Source organism: Adiantum capillus-veneris, chromosome 1 (genome assembly GCF_014529385.1).
Source record: "Adiantum capillus-veneris isolate H3 chromosome 1, ASM1452938v2, whole genome shotgun sequence".
Taxonomy (NCBI): Eukaryota; Viridiplantae; Streptophyta; class Polypodiopsida; order Polypodiales; family Pteridaceae; genus Adiantum; species Adiantum capillus-veneris.
In genome coordinates this window covers 87,666,351-87,686,587 of record NC_140931.1, presented here as the reverse complement: position 1 = coordinate 87,686,587, position 20,237 = coordinate 87,666,351, and positions in this window count along the sequence as shown.

Here is a 20,237-nt window from a genome sequence, read left to right as displayed (position 1 = left end):
TGAAAAATTGGGTTCCTCGCAACTGCCATTGCACTCTAATTGTGACGATGATGTTGGCAGTGTCCTTTCCAACATCCAAATCAGCGATAAGGCGTCTGAGCCATACACACTCAATCGTAGCTATGAAGACTCCCCTGTACTCAGCTTCACAACCATAGCTGGCCACAATAGGTTGCTTCTTGCTAAATCATGATATGCATGAACTGCCAATCATGAAACAAAAACCACTCGTGGACACTTGCGTGTCATAACAACCAGCCCAATCCGAGTCTAGAAAAGCATGTAAATCTGGCGGCAATGATCCCCGGGGCCTTGGGATAAAACAAGCCACAATGGGCTATGCATAAATCTATTGACTTGTGAGACTGCAAACTAAATATGGGCCTCGTATTGCATACATAAATAAGGCATCCAACAACAGTTTGGTAAAGAGTGACATTGGTAGTATCATTAGCATCATGAAGACTCAAATTCAAACCTATATTCATGGGAGTGGCAATGGGATTGCAATCCTCAAGTCTAGACTTACATAGCAATGTCTCTATGTAACTTGTCTGACACAAGGGAATACCACCATCACACTTCTTAAATTGTATGGCCAAGTAATGATGCAACAACCTTAAATCTTTCACCTTGAAAGTAGCATTCAAATCAGCCTTAGATTCAGCAATATGTGCCTCATTCGGACCAGTGATCATTAAATCATCCACATATAAAACAACAATGAGAAGTACATTGCCCTCATGCTTTACATACAATGTGCTTTCTATTGGACTGTTACCAAAGCCTCGTTTAACCAAATGAGTGTTAGATTTCTCATACCAAGCACAAGGAGACTGCTTCAACCCATACAAAGCTTTCTTACATTTGCACAATTTATCCTCTTGTCCTTCTTTATAAAATCGTGAGGCTGCATTACATAAACTTCCTCAAATATGTCACCATTCAAGAAAGCATTAACAATATCTGATTGATGTACATCCCAACCAAAATGTGATGCCAATGCACATAAAAAAGGCACAATAGTCATACTACAAGTAGGAGCAAAAGTCTCTTCATAATCTATGCCTTTCTGCTGTGCATAACCTTTTGCAACAAGTTGAGCCTTATAGCGATCAACCTCACCATTTGGCTTAGAGGAAAATCACATAAAGTCCGTGTGTCATTTTCTATAAGTGCATCATACTCTGATTGCATGATAGCCATCCAGTTTTCAAAATTAGTTGCTCTATCAGAAGACAAAGGTTCATGTACATCACATAAGCTAGAAACAACCAAAGAATAATGACTTGATTCATAAGATGCATGGCGAGAACTGAACAAGTACGACTAGACAAGTGCATCCAATTTATTATCATGCAAAGTATGCACCAACCATTTTGGCATACCTCTAGCCTGCTCATTCTCATCCCAGTCCACTTCATGTACATTTGCATCAGTAATGGGCTGATCTGTAGCATTTTTTGAAACCCCACAATCTATACATTTTCCTCATTTGAATTTACATTTGAATTTCCACCATTGAAAAGAACTATCATAAATGTTCTGTGAGCTTACTTTACTGTCTTTAGTACATGACATCAAGGGATGAATAGAATCTTCCACAAACACAACATTTGGTGAAACCAAGATACGCTTTGTCTGCGGATGGTACAACCTGTAACCTTTGCTTTCAGCGTTATAACCAACCTTATCATCCAATTTTATGCGCTGCGTTTGTGGCACCAAAGCATAAGCCAAACAACAAAAAATGTGATGTGATCAATAGATAGGTTTCTATCATGCCATGCTTAATATGGAGTGATAGACTATAAAGCTTTTGTAGGACATCTGTTAAGTACATAAGTCGCACACATGATAGCCTCAACCCAAAACGAATGTGGCAAAGCTTGATTGTTGACCATACATCGTGCCATTTCCATAAGCAACCTGCTTTTCCTCTCAGCAACACCATTTTGTTGAGGTCTATAAAGAACTATAAATTGGTGTTTTATCCCATGACTAGCCAAAAATGCATTAAATTCATGAGACATATACTCCCCCCCTCGATCTAAACAGAGGGTGCACATAGTACATTTAGAGACATTTTCACCCATAGCCAGAAGTTTCTTGAAGCATGTAAACACTTCGCCTTTGCTTCAAGAGGATACACCCATGCATTCTTGGAGTAATCATCCATGAAAGTCATGAGGTAAAGGTTATTGCCCAAGGAAGGAGTTTACATGGGCACACAAAAATCACTATGCACAAGCTGCAGCCTGCATGTAGCCCTAACTGTACTATCCTTTGGAAAATTTGAACGGCGCATCTTACCCAAAATATAGCCTTTACAAACATGCTTCACAGGTGCTTCATGTGGTGGCACAGAAGCAACCATATCAGACTTATGCAAACGCAACAAACTACCAAAATTCAGATGCCCAAAACGTGCATGCCAAAGTTTTGCATCTAAAACAACCTTTGAATCCACAACTGAACTTGCAATTTTTTCCCACACTTTTCATACAAAGTGAGCTTATACATCCCATGCCATAAAATGCTAGATGCAACAATTTCATCACCAAAATTGAGATCATGAACTATACATCTTTCGTCCATAAATTTGACAACAAGACCAAGTGTACCAAGTGCAAATACAAACAAAAGGTTCTTTTTTATCCCACATACATAAAGTGCATCAACAAGTGTGAAAGAATTGCCATTCGTAGCAATCAACACAATCTTTTCAACTCCCTAGATCGGCTAACACTAGTTTGGTAACCTAACAGGACATAAAATTGTCCTTTCAAGGTTTTGGAAAAAAATTCCATAACCATAGTAGATCCACTCATTTTGGAAAATCCTTTCATGAGCTTATAGTTCAAGGACTACTAAAAAAAAAAAAAAAGAGAAACTTGTAAAATTTCTCATCTGTTGGTCACAACGAGCCTCCAAAGTTGAAGGACCTGTGCATTTTCCCCAAAATAGCCATTTCTTACGGTTACTTATATATAAATGAGACTAGGGATTTTTGTAGGACATTAGATAAAATTTCCCATTAGCTTCAATGGGTTGGAGATCAAAATATATGGTTGCTTTTGCCTCACTATTTTCTTTTGGGGATTAAAAAAATAGGTACAAAAAAGTTATATTTTTGCCATTCTGCGGACCTATCATCAAACTTTTTAGAGTCACGCTCAATACATATAATATATACATGTTTTCTTAGTTCCCTTTGGGCCTTTGGATTAAAAAGGAGCCATGGGGCATGTCAAAAGAATAATGGATCTCTTACTTCGTGGAACCTTGGGAACAATTATGAAGTGCTCTAAATACAACAAACATGAAAAAACTACGATTAGCATTATGACCTCTAGAATCCCATAGAAACTACTCAATATCTAACTTGTAGTTTAAGATTAGATATTGTTACTCCCTACAAAATGCACACAATTGGCCTAAGAAACTAGCACTATTGCGAAAGCTATACTTGCTACACTAAAATGTCTTGTATTCTACTACAATAGAAAAACTCAACCATCATCAAATACTATGCTATATAGCATATTAGGTGCCCAAAAACTCACAAAAGATTAGATTTATTTTACACATGCCACTTGCACAATCAAAACTACATTTGGATATCAAGAAAGCCACCAAAAAAATAAAAAAAGTGCTAATTTTGGCAAAAAAACAAGACTAGGCAATTCATGTAATTTGGTCATAACTTTCAATTTAACACTTAATCCTCCCTAGAAGCATTAAAAAATGTTGAGAACTACTAAGGGGCTTATCCTCTAGCACTCTAAACCTCACAAACATGAATTTCAAAGTGGTATAGTTGCAAAACTTTGAAAAAAAACCAAAAATAGGACTCTTTTTTCACACAGTTTAGGTTCAAAATGTTGTGCAAGAGTAAGTTTAATGGTGAGATTGACATTTCCAAAAAATGTCAAGTTTTTTTCAGCTCATAAGACAATGTTGTGAATACAAAAAACCTCGAAATTCATTTTCACACTCTTCAAATAATTCAAGCAAAGTGGTCACTTAATAGGACATAAAAGTGTCCTCTTACCAGTTTAGCGCTAAGAGGCATTGTTGGCACAAGTGACTGAATTCCCATGAGGGACATCCTTAAGAGAGGAAAAACGTCACGATGAGAGGTAATGTGCTTTGTAGCACCACTGTCAAAGTACCACACATGGGTATCTGTAGCAGCAACTGACATACACGCATCACAGACATATGGATCATAAGTGCACTCTGCACTAAAAGCCCATTCTCATCTACATCAGCATCACAATCTCCTTTCACAGAAGACTCTACAATTGTTGCACTTGTAGTGGAACTAGCCTCTTTTTCCTTCAATTTTGGACACAACTTGATCAAGTGATCATTATATTTACAATAATGGTAACACATCTTCTTTTTGCCCTTTTCACTAGAATTCCCAGACGAGGTGTTGCCAGTAGAAGCATTGGAAATAGATGATTTGCCACTCACCGAAGAACCATGACAAGTGGCTACATTGTTGTTACAAAAATAATTTTCTCGTTAATATCCTTGATACCAGCAAGCAAAATGTCCATTTTCATCTTCCTCATGCATAATATCTGACTCAAGCTCTTTACGCAGCAATGCAATTTTAGCCTCATTGCGACTTGCATGAAGACCAACCACAATATCTTAAGCCTGTTTTGTAGATTTTAGCCGAATTAATATGAGGAGTAATAGTGTGCTTCGTGGATACTACAATCAATGCATGAGCCTTCACATCTCTAACATCCCAATCTGGCAACAACAACCCTGCCACCAAAACCTGCAACATCCTCAACATCGTCTGCATCCTCAAAACCAGGATGTAAATCAATGCCTTGCACAACATTCCAAATGCCCTTTGACACAAGAACATGTTGCATCATGTAAGCCCACATTGGGTAATCATCCCTATCCAATTTATCCTCAACTGCAAACATCTTGAACACATCTGTGTTGTTGTCAGCCATGGCGGATGTCTGCATTGTGAAAATTGCCTGAAAAGAGGAGAAATAAAGCAAGACCAACATGTGCTATATAGCACAACCCATAGAAGGCTGTAAGGGATTTGGTATGCATAAAACAACACTGACAAAAAAAATTCACAAAATGACAAAATTGCATGTGCAGTACTGCTTGTAGTAGAAAAGGAGGCCGAAATGAGCTTGAACGAAAAAGCTAAGCAGCAGACTCAGCTCTACGAGCATTATCAAAGTATTTTTTGACTTGCTGACGCTAACAAATCTCACTAAAATTTGGTAAAGTAAGAAGGCATGTGTTGACGATGCTGCTGACTAAGCCCGGGATGATGCAACATGCTTTGATACCAATTGTTGGAAATAAGGTTGCAGGGAAACACACACATCTTGGAGAAGATCAAGAAAGCTCAAGGCACACAACAAGAGTAGTATCACTTAGTGTATAATAAAAGATGAGTTAGCCCTAGAATGATGGGTGTATATATAAAGCACCGGGGGAAAAAACTCCTAGTGAGAGAAAAAATGTCTTGGCAGTCCTAAGTGTGTTCACACACATCACTACCACATATGTATGGTAGCACAAGCTATAAAAAGGTTTTTTCAGAAATAGATGATAGTGTTAATAACAGACAAAACCATAAGAAACCTATGATATAGACCAAGGAAAAGACAATCTTGAACTCTACATATGTTGACTAGGTGCTCGAACCAAAACTTCTCTGTTCTTATGGTTTTTGAACATGTCTTAATCCTTGACATACATATAATGTGAAAATTGTTGACATGCTTTGGAGCTGCAATTGGGATAATCAAACTTAATCTTGAAAGGTTGAAGCTTGAATCTTTAGAACATACAATTGCATGCGAGTTCCAAAATTTTGAAACAAACACAATCCAATAGCGGATTTGCTAGATTGCCCCTTTCGTAAAGAGAAAACTAAGCAATTGATTAACAAATTGAAGGGAAGTTCAACCTTTTTATCTTTGAACAATATTGGTCCGGTAGCTTTAATTGGATCTGAGATGATCAACCTTTTGAGGTGCTGCAAAAAATCACCACCACCATTGCCAAGGGTGTTTTGAAATGCACCCTTGTTGGCCAATTGCTCTGTAGCAGCATTTCAAAATGCTAGGGTAGAGATGTAGCTTTGCTACATCATTTGTCAACCTTCTCTACTCTACACTTTGGAAACTTCATTTTAGCATGTAGGTTTTAGAGCTTTTCCATCACCACTATGCCCTGAGGTGCCATGGTAGCGGCATTTCAAGACACCATGTTTGTGTAAACTTGACACTGTCAATGCCTTGAGACGACATTCTAAAAGGCACCACATTTGGAGATGCACTCCAAACTGCCTTCTTCAACACCTAGACTTGCCAAGGATGCCTCCAAGACTCTGAAACCATTGTTAGGGTAGTAGACCTATAGGGGATATTCTACTCAGATTGGTTGCATATAGAAAATTTTAGGATTTTTGTTTCACGCACTGTGCAGTATGATGCACTTTTGAAAACACGACATGTACTTGATGTTGAGTGCATGAATTTTGAGACGAAGATGTAATTTAAGCTTGTGCATAGCTTGAGGTTTGGGGTTTTTTGATAGATCTGGGTAAAGAAGTGGGTGGGTAAAGAAGCGGGTAGATTTGGTGATTGCAACATTTTGGATTGTCACATCGACTTTTCAACAGTGACACCTCTCTCCAACAACGGAGGTGCGGCATTGATAGCTCAAGATCGACATCAACACCACTACTTGTTATGTGCTCAAACCAGCACAGAGGCGTTTACACACCCTCAAAGTATAGTTCTCAATAGTGGCACTACAAGTGGAGCTTCTTTCATAGGTTTTGGCATATAAATTGTCTACAAACTCATCTACTTGGCATGCATTTCTGTTCACTGACATAGACCTACTTGTGCTCTTCTCTGAGGTTTCAGAGATTTTTGGCAAACCATTCCAATACCTAAGAAAAAGAATCCTTAGGAACAATGTAATCTCTCTCTCTCTCTCTCTCTCTCTCTCTCTCTCTCTCTCTCTCTCTCTCTCTCTCTCTCTCTCTCTCTCTCTCTCTCTCTCTCTTCTCATTCCACTAGCATGGATACTTGTAAATTTCCTTCGAGTACGTTGGTACAATTTTGCGTTCATTTTTTCATGCAAATCTTGTTGGATTCTTCTTCTGTGGCTTCAAGGCAAAAAGGGGAGAGAGAGAGAGAGAGAGAGAGAGAGAGAGAGAGAGAGAGAGAGAGAGAGAGAGAGAGAGAGAGAGAGAGAGAGAGAGCCTTTGCAAGGGTAGGCTAACGAAGGGCGGATAAGGCTAGGGGGTACTGCGGGCCATGTCTAATCGAGCAGAGGGGGCCCGTTGCAAGATCAATGGCCCACGATGCCCACACTCCCCGAAAAAGGCATGGGCCATTAATCTCCTCCTACCCATGCCCATGTGAGATAGTGCTGAAGGGGAAAGCGGGCAAGGTGGTAGTGATAGTGGCACAATTATGCTTGCGTTACCACCGACAAGGCTTAGTGACCACGTTTTAGTTTGAAATTTTGCATAGCAGGTGTAATTTCCAATTAAGAAAAATTGACCACGCCCTTACTCTCAAAGGCTCCTACAGGGTGGAATACTTCTTTTGTTATAGCTAGCTTACAATGATCTACAAGCCCATCCTCTACAACGTCACCTTGAGTTTGTATATGCTTGTGATTTCACACCTACAGGGGAATTTTATTAGGGAAAATTGTTCAAGATCCTCCTTTGTCATTGAGAAGAAAAGGCAAAACACTTGGTAGATGACAGGGCAGACAAAACCGATAGAGCGAGGCAAGCAAGGCAGGTGGCGTGCGTTCTGAGCAGTCAGCCAACCTTGCGAGATGACCACATGCACAAATGGAGGGTAGGGGTTGTTGAGAAGATGTGACAATTGCTTTTTTAAAATATTAAGAACATGACACTCACGACAACCGGGTGCGAGACGGTTAGCATGGAAGGCTTGACATTCACACCTAGGTGCCCGAGATTGATTCTTGCTCACTGCAACAAGGTTAGATGAGTTTTGTTTGGGTGGGCTCGTGCGACTAAAGGAGCAAAGGTATTTGCATAGATTTTGACTAGTTATGCAATGCAACTTCTCTTAACACTAAGACAACGTGGTGTTGTCTAGTATGGATGGATTACCCATGGCGACCCATTTCTTTTTGAATGAATCTACCTAACACCATTATAATGTTGTCTTAGGTTTCCCTTGATGCAAACCTAAGACTTAACTGCAAATTAGATGTCATATGAGCTCTATACGTTGCCTCAAGCTACCTAAGGGTAGAAAATATCAAGGAGGTGGGGTACAATAGATCCTCGTGAGTGAAGAGAATAAGAAGCACAAGAAGATGAATGAAAGAAAGAATGATTGAAGCTTATGCTTAGGTAATGTGGTTTTGGTTGGGTGGGGCGACAAGAAGTTTTGGATAAATTCTCACAATAATTCCCACATTGTGACTTACCTCAACATCATGAGCTTCTGTGAGGGAGGCACCGTATACCTAGCTAGGTATTCGGTGCCTCGCGAGCAGAAGCTCATGATGTTATGCATTGTATGAAAAACACTGAAAAAGACTCTGTTTTCCTACATGAGAAAATTTCTAAATCTTCTTGTGGGGGGGAGCAAGGGAAATATGAAATCTAACATGCACAATTAGAGAGTTTGTGGCCTACTCAAAGGGCAAGATCATAGCATTCTTTGACCTTTTGGGCTATCCATATTTCCAAAGTCATGTCAATAATTCCTTTTCAAGGACGGAAAGCACCTATCAATTGGTCGTAAAAATCCTTACATACTCATTTAATTCGATTGATAGCCTTGCAATTAGTGTTTGAGAAATAGTGTCTCTTAGTTTAGCCTTGAGTTGGTTAGAAATTAAAGATAGCCCATATAGAGGAGAGTGAAAATGAGAAATTTTGCTTGGACCCAAGAAAATAGTGTAAATATAGCTAAAAATACAGCGTAATTTGCAAAAAATTGCCACTAAAGAATCGGCTCACAGAGGTTTGTTTATGTATGTTTAAGATTAGGGTTTTTTTCAACAATGCTTGCAACCGATGCCACTTCTTTTTTTTTGCCATACTCACAATTGTGAGTTGAGAGAAATTATATTAACTCGAAAATAGTAGAATTGCCCTCAAGCATTACATATGCCTTGGGGGACTAGAGTTCCAGAGGCTTGTACACAAACAAAGAGGATACAAAGCCAGCGGTGATAAACCTACCCCCTTGAGTGTTCTAAGCAGTTCAATGCATGAATCCATTCTTCATCCTTGTTCGCTGACCCTCTTTTTGCTCCAACACCACAGTGCTCATACATACAATATTATCAAAACGAGCTACATCTAGTTTGGCCTCAAATACTTGAAGGTTCCTAAACTTCCAAACCTTGTGTTTGGTAGCAAATTCTAGTAATTTGGGTGCACACCAAAACAACTTGGCTTTGTACTGTGACACCTGAATTTTACGTTATTTATGTTTTTGGGGATAGCTCACATTGTCACCTATTAAAAATGGGCGAATACCCAAAAATAAATGCCAGGCGGTAAGATAATTGAAAGGTTTTTACCCTCCACAATCCAATGCCTATCTCAGGATCACATGCTCCCTCATCTAAACTAACATATATGGCGAAAGGGGGAGCCCTTTACACATGTCGAAATTTGCATCATGAAGACTAAACTCCAAAATTGAGAAAAGCGACTGTGCATGCGATAAAGAGGGAGAGAGAAAGAGAGAGAGAGAGAGGCCGCCAAAGACGATCGGCTGTACTAGTACCTACAATAACCTTGCAATCGGTGCCACATGTTTAAGTGCCCCATAAAGAAAAGGTTAACACATGAAACTTGAACGTGTGTCTCTTTAGGAAAAGATAATTTCCACGTGCACTAAGACCGACGGTCATCCCAGTAGATAATATGCTTTGGGATTCCTCAAGGTCTTTTCTTCCTGCTTGCTTGCTAAGAAAGAACGAAAGAAAGGGTTTTAATATTCATATTTTGATGTTGAAGGCCAAGATATATTAAGCACGTTTCCTAAATACATTGTTTACTAGTCAATAATAATGTGCGAAATTTTCAACCACCATTTCTCTCTCTCACAATCGTTCCTTATAAGTGCTGTTGTGAGAGATAAATAGTTTTTTTTTTGCGTGTGTGTGTGTGTGTGTGTTTTTTTTTTTTTTGGGACCACATAAGTAGTTCTTAATAAAGGGTTGGATTTTGGGTGCAGCTTTGGACCATTGGATGAAGCTTCTAGATTAGTGCCACCTGGCAAGCTAATGATATTAAATATCATTTTTATTATTTCTTTTAGACTCTTGATGTTGACATTTGTTTTTTCAGTAGGTATTGTGTCAAACTTTATTTTTTATGTTTTTAAAATATATTGTAATCTAAATAGTTCATTGTTACATTTTTTTCAAATAAAAAAATGATATTTTATTGTGATACCACATGTTTTAAAATACAAGTGTTCCTTTCTATTTGGGAGGAGGGCGCGTGAGTAGCTCAATGTTCGAGAAAAATCATTTTTTCAAACATACAAACTTCCTCTCCTTGAATTTTCCAAGAGGAGATTTCAAAACATTGGGTTGTTTTCTAAATTTTTACACTATTTTTTTTAATTTTGGGGCAGAATTTTTCCTTTTGACCTTGCCCTCAACCGGCATTTTTGAAAATGAAAACGGCACGATATTAAGGTGAGACACATTTTCCCCGAACACTATGTGGGTTGATTGGTGGTTGTTGCGGTGGTTGTCCAAGGATAACAATCACCGGCCCGAACTCTATTTATATTTTTTGGGAGTAGTTCCAATAAAAACTAAGCGAGCTTTTTGATATTATTACTTGTTTTCTCATCTTGCACTTTTGAAATTTCAGATTCAAAGGTGTTTGGAATCTATGTGCATGCCACATGGTGATAACCTAGTTGTACCACTCTATGTGAGAGAGAGAGAGAGAGAGAGAGAGAGAGGCTAGAGCTCTATATATATAGAGCGAGATGTAGGTTATTGATAGATAGAGGGAGTTCAACTGAAACCTTGAAATAACTTGCGCCAAGAATGTACTTTATTTATAAGACATTCTTAGTTGAAAGGGACAGAGAAATTAGACCGATAAAAAATAACTTGTGTATCACCCAAAAGATTGATATTCTTTAACATTGAATGTAGACACGATGAGGTGAGAGGCACAAAGAGGTTTGGAAATTTTTGGTGTGTGTTGTTGAGATATTATCACTTGTTTTCTCATCTTGGAATTTTGAGGTGTTTGGAATCTTTGTGTATGGTAGCCTAGGTGTACCATAAAGAGAGAGAGAGAGAGAGTCACTCGCTTTTGGATTCTATTACAACACATTTGACATGTCAAGCTTTGGTCTTGATGGATAGGGGCTACCTCGGGAGGGGGGCACCTGACTGCCCCAGGCCTTTGTCTTCGGTGTTGGCCTAGGTGTACCATAAAGAGAGAGAGAGAGAGAGAGTCACTCGCTTTTGGATTCTATTACAACACATTTGACATGTCAAGCTTTGGTCTTGAGGGATAGGGGCTACCTCGGGAGGGGGGCACCTGACTGCCCCAGGCCTTTGTCTTCGGTGTTGGATGGTGCAAATCAATGTAAATTTGTCCTTGGGGGTGGTCGTCCCCCCTGCTCCTGTTGGAGTGGCAATGACAGATCTGTTGGTCGAATGGGCTTCAAGTTCGTGGTGTTCGTAGGAGGATCTAAGGGATGGTGGCAAAATGGTCTTGATTCGTGGCATCTTCTGGCTTGGCGAGTATTGGTTGCGGCCAGGTGTGGGGTTGGGTGATGGGCTTCTTTGAGCACTCTACTCATCTTGTTGCTATGCGGTGGTGTGGTGGTTCTGTGTTCGTAGCTTCTATTGGTGGCTCCTCCAAGAGCGGCATTATCGATGGCTTTGTTTGCTTCACAGTCTCATGGTGGTTTGGTGCTTCTAGCTAGAGGTGGTGCAGTGCCGAGTGGTAGTCGGTGATGTTTGCAGTGGCAACTCTGGTTTATAACTGTAAGAGTGGCTCCTTGTAAAGCCTGACATATTGTGCTGTGACGTGTTTTGGGTTTGAGGGCTCCCTTTAAAAGCCCTCGTGACTATGGTTGGTATGGTCTTTGTGTTGTTTTGGGACCCTAGCTCGGTTTGTGAGCAGGGCTTGACATGTAACTTTTTTGGTTTGATTCATATAATATCACTATTGTGAGTTTTGAAAAAGAAAAAACAAAAAATTACCAAAATACCCCTCTAATTTATATACCCGTTAAATTTCAAAAATTCCCAAAACATCCCCAATATTTTGTCACAAATTCCGAAAATGCCCTTCAATTTTTCCAAAATTCCCAAAGTACCCCTGGTCGTGAGATTAAATTTCTTGAAAGACAAAAAAATTTGTAGCTTTTCATAAGAAGATCGATTGTCTATCAATACAAGATGCTGAAACTAGAATTTGGGTATGTTATGTAGGCTTTGGAGATGAATTTCTTCATTATTTTTATACATAATTACCCTTTTCGCGAGGTAATTTGTGACAAATTACATGCTAAGCACTCAAAAACGGATCTTAATTGTACAAAAGGAACAAAGATTAGAAAATCTTGAACAATCCAACCAAAATAGATGCAAGGGTATTTTGGTAATTTTTGAAAATTGAGGGGTATTTTGAGAATTTCCACAAATTAGAGGGGTATTTTGGTAATTTTTCCAAAAAAAAAAAAAAAACTTATTTGCTCTCCATCATGTGTTGTGTGCAACTTTAATGTCCAATATGTGTCTCACATATTATTTTTTTGCAGAGCTCACAACCAGTGAGTAGTAAACCAAAAAAATTACAAGATTAGACCTGCTCAACAGGAGCCACGACATCAACCAAAACCAAGAAACCCATCCAACAACACGTCTACAAGGTTTTATAGGACCCCGTACAACACGACAAGACCGACATTGTACATAGGTTTTACAAGGAACCCCAAAATCCATGCAACAACAGCAAAAAAAAAAGAACAATCAGATCGTAATGCCGAAGAAGAGGCACCTCACCACCGAGGAGAACTCTGCCACCACCCTCCAAGGTGCTCAAGGGGAGCTGAAAACCACAATCACCACCGACGCATGGAAGAAGACCACCAGAGGGATGCCTCCAAAGGCGCAAGAGAAACTATAGACCAAGCTGTTATAGCGAGCCTTACGCCATTGCATGAACCACTGCCACCGGACAGGATGATACCACATGAGACCGGGTTGAAGGGGAGCCCACCCCATAGATCCGAAGCTCCGGTGCCACCATGTCTGTCGGCCCCTGCCATAGGCCCGCATCCATGCCAGAGAACAAGCAAAATCTAGGACGCCTTTCGCACCCAAGAGGGGTTGGGATGGCGTCCACTCCCGCTGCCAAAAACACGAGGGAGGCAAGGGATCGATGAGAACGACCAAGCTAGGCGGCCAACGTCTCGAACCTGAGGGTAGCTTTGTCTCTAGGCTAAGGCCAAGAACTCGTTCCCCAACATTCGTGCACGGAAAGAGGCCACCACCCTGCCACAAGTTGCCTGGAGCCCTCTTGCTCATGCAAACCTTGCACGCCTCAGGGGCCTTCCATCACGAGCTCCTCTCAACCCTAGTTTTTTTTTTGCAATACTCACATAAACCTGATGTCGTGTAGGCTGTCATGTTGTGATGCCATGGCACAGCCTGTGCATGGTTTGTGTATGATCATTTATTGCTTTTTCAACCCTAGAGATCTTATGTATCACTATTTCTATGTGTTTATATAAACATGGACGCATAAATAAGAAAATAACTACGCACAAAATCATAGTTGTATAAAAACACAAACAAATAAAAAAACTCATCAATCCCCATGTATATTTGAGCAAACAACACAAAGTTGTAAGAAGGATTCTGCAGTCCCACCTACGCACATACAAACGTATGTATAAGCATTTGCAACTTGTCGAGTAGGTGTTACACATTTTGAAAAGAAAACAAGAGAGAGAATCTTCAAATATGCTCTCAGCTTTGGGAGTCGGACTACATCGAGTTCTAGTGGAACTGCATTACCAAAAAGAGAGAGAGAGAGAGAGAGAGAGAGAGAGAGTTTTTGCATGACAACAAGCCAACCCACAACCCCGTCTTCCTGTGGTGTCGGGTTAATCGTTGCCCTTGCTCACACCTTCTTCATTTCAAGCAGTCTCTGCTCTGCTTGATGTCCTCTTGTGACGTGCATGACAATCTACACATGGGGAACAACAGGCTTGAAACGTAGCCTTCACAAAGCACAGAAAGGGGGGAACCCAACTCGGAGAGAGGGCAACATCAATATAATGGCCGCAAGGTGGGGGGAAGGGCAGCAGGTAGAGGGGCCTAGGGGAGGAGGTAGAGGAGGGTTTGTTGTAGAGAAGGGAAGCAGTACCAGTGGTTTCTCTCTCTCACTCACTGAATGTGAAGAACATATGGCACCTACAATGGTTGCATGAGATGAAGGTCTTCATATGGAAGGTTTTATGGGGAGCCATGCCAAATAGGGTGAAGGTTCTCACCATGAGAATTGGTCTGGATAGATGCTCGCAATGTAGAATGGCTAGTGAAGGCCTCCCTTATCTTTTCAAGGAGTGCCTAACGATTTGTGGCATAGCAGGGAAATTTGCAAATGGGCACAAAAGACCTGGAAAATACGATTCTTTAAGAGCGGTCTCTTCTTGGGAGGGAAGGTGTTCAAGAGCCAAGCATTGCTCATCGCAATGCAAATCGTGAGATTTTACTACTTCAAACATGTATGGAAGGCAAGGAGCTGTCGGATCTTTGAGAACACCATGGAAACAACTAAGTTTACGGAGATAATCCAAGAAATCAAGGGATCATTCATTGCCATTGGGAAACATATAACTTTTGATGAGTGGAATAGGGCCATGGGCGTCGCAATGACTGATTTGCATGGGTAAAGGTTGTTAGAGTTTTGGCATCTCAAGTGAATTGCCCAATGTAAGCCCATTATTTAATTTGGCTTTTAGGTATTTATTTTACTTATTTGTCAAAGTATTGGTAGGGTAATTTACTAAGGCTGCTATATAAGCAACCCCTTGTCCCCATTGTATTATCATCATTTCATTGCCAAGGTTGGTTGGTTCAACAATCTCTCTCTCTCTCTCTCTCTCTCTCTCCCCCCCCCCCCCCCCCCCCCTTGGTCTCTATGCTTCCACATCTTTGACTTTGGCATGGTATCATAGCCTTGGTGGAGCAAGGCATACTTGTGAGGAAGAGGAGACTCGACAAATTGTCCTTGGCATTTTAAAACGCAGGAGGCAATGCTAGGAGACTCTATCCGCACCATTCAATCGGTGGTGTAACATAGTGAAGACTCTTGGCATAGTGCTTTAAAACGCAGCAGACAGTGGTCTTGATCTCTGGCACCGCATTTTGAAATCCAAGAGGCAGAAGTAAAGCCTCTCAATAACATTTTTTAAAATTCCGCAATTCCTAGGAGTTAACGAGAGCGGTGCTGCATGGCGATGAAAAAGAATGGAGCTCTCTTTTTTGTGTTTTGACAGTTTGCCTTCAGCAAGCGTTGGTGGTGACAGACCCCCTGCCCATTGACGATCCCCTCCCCCCTATTTGTCTTGGAGTTTTAAAACACTAGATGAACAACATGGTGGGCGCCGTAGGGTAGTGACAAGATTTAAAGTCGACACAACTTTGGAGATTTGGAGAAAAGTGTGTGAAGACCCTTCTTCAGAGTTTTTTGGTGCAGCTTGGGAAACTTTTTGAGGTCATTTTGGGGTGTGAGAAGGAAGACGAGTTTTCTCTAGATCTCGTAACTTCAATATGCCCCTCCCCCCCCACCCCTTGCTCGAGCACCAATAAGAACCATGCCCAACACCGACCATCCTCTATGGTTAACAGATCAACTATCGAGTTAGCGGCCTATGCTCAACCTGAATTCTCAAGGAAACTGGCAAATTGTTTGGCTCGAGATTGCGAAGCCAAATCAAATGGACCAGTTTGCTATAGGATAGAGGGAAAGTCAAGCTTGACACGGATGGCAGTGAGTAGTGTTAAACGATAACCTTGCATTTGCACTACATTTCTACTCAAATGTATATATTTTTAATCAAAGTTTTAACCTAGTGTTCATTCTCTCTTTCCGTAATAGCCTTTTTCCATACAAACACCTTACCCTACCTTTACTAATTTAAATAGCTATCTACATCCCATAATTTGTAAATAAATAATTTATGGGCACTTATCTTACCCATCTTCTCTCAAGGGTAGGGTTAACCTTGTAGGCCTTCCCTTCCCCACCACTATGTGACCCAACTCTTGGATCATTTACTTATGTTGGTCAAGAAATCTTAAATATAATGTATATCCCCAATAAATCAAACTTTATTGGAGCCCACCTCATTTGTTTAAGGTGGATTCTCTTTTGAAAAAAGCATGCTACACCTTGGATGCATGCTAAAGGGTCCCCTACAAGCAGACTTGGTGCCAAAGGTGTTTTGGATGCATCTTGAATGCCTTAGCTCGTGTATATACTTGAGGAACACTCCAAAATCAGCTTAAACACTTTGAGAAGGTCAACTTTGCCTTTTACAGCACCCAATTCTGAGTTACAGACTGAAAGTTATGGTGAAAACAAGGTGCTGCGGACACTGTTTACTGCAGGTCAAAGTTACAATCAGGTAAACCACAAAGGTGAAAAGTTTTCTTGACTTCTTCAACATTCTAAAATACCAATGGGGAGTTAAAAACCACTTGCATGTGGAGGGGTCGGCTCAAGATGCTTCCAGAAACACAACAAACAGGATGGGGACACTCTGCAAGAGCCACTAGAGGGACATCATGGTGGGGCCCACATACATTATCAACCCTTATGGAGCCTCCACGACTTAAAAGTCTATTTTTAATGAGAAAATAAGTCCCTTATTTTCATAGTTGAAGGAATGATCAAAAGGGAACCTAACTATGGTTAATCACCTACCCTAGTCAAGTTTAACCTAACCCAAGGTCTTGTACAGCTATAAAAAGGCCCTTTGGCAAGCACAAAAATATACACACCTACTCCATTGCTGCAAATAAGATCCTCTAAGGTTAGGGAAGCCTTAATCTCTCTCTCCTCTCGTCTCCCTATCCATTTCCTAAGCTTGCTATCATAAGCGTTGCCATAGAGAGAGCATCAATATGCTATTGCTACCATTCTCTTGCAAACATTCCTCTTACCATACTCATCCCTAAATAAGGATTTTAGCTTCTATATGAGAGCAAGAATATCAAGTTCAATGATCTATCTCATGGTTTGATCAACAATTTGCTGCAATTGGGGTGTCGTCGTCACACTATTGCTCTAAATGCGTGTAAAATTGGTAAGCATATCTTGGCAGCTTTTCATATTTTGTGCTCATTGGGTTGCTTGTTTTGTTGAGAAAGTTTTTTGTGCACCATGGTGTCTATTTGCTTGGCTTCTCTCCTTATGTTGTGTGTAAGTAAGTCTTGGTGCTGCATAGATGGAGAAGAGCTCTCTATGCATGCCGCCTTATGTGTGTAAGTAGTCTCTTCTTTTGGGAAAGGAAAGGAGTTGTCAAGTATTTGTGCATTATGGTGTTTTGAGCTTTGCTAAGATGTTGTGTGCTTGCTTTTCTTAGAAGTATATGAGCACTAATATGGTGAAGGTCACTCTTTGCATGTGAGTTGGTGCAATGTTCAAAGGGATTGCTTAAGGAGTGTGTGTTGAATGGTTGAAGGGCATTTTGTGTTGAAGCATACAAGGAAGGTGTGTGTGTGTGTGTGTGTGTGTGTGTTGCATATGGTTTGTTTTGGTTTCCTTGTTTCTCCATAAAAGAAGGTGGTGCCCCTAAGAAATATGCATGTGTAGGGCCTCACGGAGTGGTTTGTCTGGTGGGAGCCTTGAGTTGAGCCCCATCTCAAAAATCCGCTCTCATAAAAGTGGTGCCCCCACGGAGGAACTTTCCTAATTGCCTTCTATTCTCCTCATGAACAATAGAGTTGCACCATATGCTTTTCATTTTGCACAACGCATCAGAATTAACATTTGTGTAGATCGCAATTTTTTTTACCAGCAACGCATTGTTTTTATGTTTGGAGTAGAAAGACTTGGTGAAATCTTGGCATCTCCAAATCCCATCATTCTTCCATTCATTAATTATGATGATTCATTTGATGTCCATGTTTTTATTTTGTTTTGAGGTAGGGACAAGAGGCGCCTAGATAGCGATCCACTCAAAAGGAAACTTTCTTCAAGAGAAAGAAAAAGGAGAACACATTGTCACATGAACCAACCTGGAGCTGCTTCTCCTTTTACACCCATAGCTCGTCAATCTGTGCACATCATAATTGCTACAAAATTTAGATTTCAAGCAACCATTAGGAGAATTTTTGGACCCACTCGCCTTAATGAAATTAATGCCTCAATCAACCCTTTTATTTTGCCTATGATAAATTATGAACTAGCACTTGATGTATATATTTTCATTTTGATGTGATCACTAATTGTAGTCAAAACTTTGTGGTACACAAGCCTCCTTGTATTGTAAAAATGTCAAGCACTTTTCCTACCTTTCATTCTAAAAATGGTGAGGATGCACAAGAATTTTTGGATAATTTGGAGATGGCACACCTCATCTCTGGGAGAGATCAAGAAGAGGTAAAGCTGCGTGCTTTTCCACTCGTTCTCAAAGGGGAGGCTAAGGCATGGTACGAGGCCTTGCAACCTCAAAACAAAACCAATTGGGAGAGGCTACGTGCAAGTTTTCTTACCAAATTAGGGCAAGGAGATACTCCAGAGGGTCTTTGGAAGTGTCTACTTCAACATAAACAGGTATTCCTTGAAGACTACCCATCTTATGAGGCCGTTTTCCTTAACCTATGGGATGGAGGCTACCTTACAAAACCAAGGTGGTGCACCAAAATTTCTAAAGAAAGATAGGTTCATGGCTGGCTTGTATCCAATTTTGAAGACCAAGGTAGAGTTAAAATTCCCATCAACATTTGAGGAAGCATGTGAGGTGGCCATGGTAATATTCAAGAAGTTAAATTTTCAAGCACATAGAACAAGGGACCTAAATGAAGTCATTGAGAGGGATTCTTCACCAAGCATGGGAGCACAAGTTAGGGGCTCTCTTGCCCAAACTTCACAAATAGGGGAAGGATCACAACAAGAGATCTTGCAAAGATTAACTCAAAAACTAGAGAGTCTCACCTTGAATCTAGTGCAGGGCCTACCTCAACAACGACAACCAAGAGAAGGGAATCGCAATTAACGACGTCAAGCACAAGAGTTGAGATGCTGGAATTGCAACGAAGTTGGTCATGTCATGTATAATTGCCCTCACCCTCGAAGGCTTCTAGGGGACATATACCCTCCTAGACCCCCTCCGCTCATGGTGCAGCAAGAGCATGCTCAAGCCCCACAAATTCTTCGTCGACCACCACCACCTCCGGTGGCAAACATCCCTCCTGTCCCACCAGTGGAGGAAGAGAGAGGAGTAAACGTCATAACGGTGGAAGAGGAGATAGAGGTGAGCCCTCTACATTTTGATGTTATGCCAGCAGAAAAGCGCACAAGAGCACACAACAAGGATGAAGACACAAGGAATGAAGAGTCAGAACCTGCAAGGAAGGAGAGGAAGAAAAAGTCAAAGAAGGAGGAAGGAGACAAGAAGCAGAGATCAAGGCGAAGGGAGATCGGCATCAATGATTTTCCATTAGGAAATAATATGAAACCCTACAACATCTTAGAAGATCTGCAAACTCAAAAGCCCAATATTTCTTGGCCTCAACTCCTACATCTATCACCCAAGGTGAGAAGGCACTGGTCCAAACTTGTAAGCACAAGACTCCCAAGAAAGAAAGAAAAGGTGACAATAAAGGCATTGACTTCAAAGCCGCAACAAGATGTGCAACCTATTGTAGATGCTTATGTAAGGGGTAGGAAGGTATCCAATGTGTATGTTGATGGTGGAGCACAAATGTGTGTGATCACGGAAAGAGCCATGAATAGACAAGGGCTTGAAATCACTAAATCCTCTAATTGTCAAGCTAGGCTGGCCAACAATGCAAGTGTGAAGTGTCTAGGGATCATCGAGAATGTAAAAGTTTTTGTATGTAATATAGATGCACGTGTGGACATGTATGTTATGCCGGCCAAGGGGGAGGGCTATCCCATCATTGTAGGGAGGCCTTGGCTCATTGCT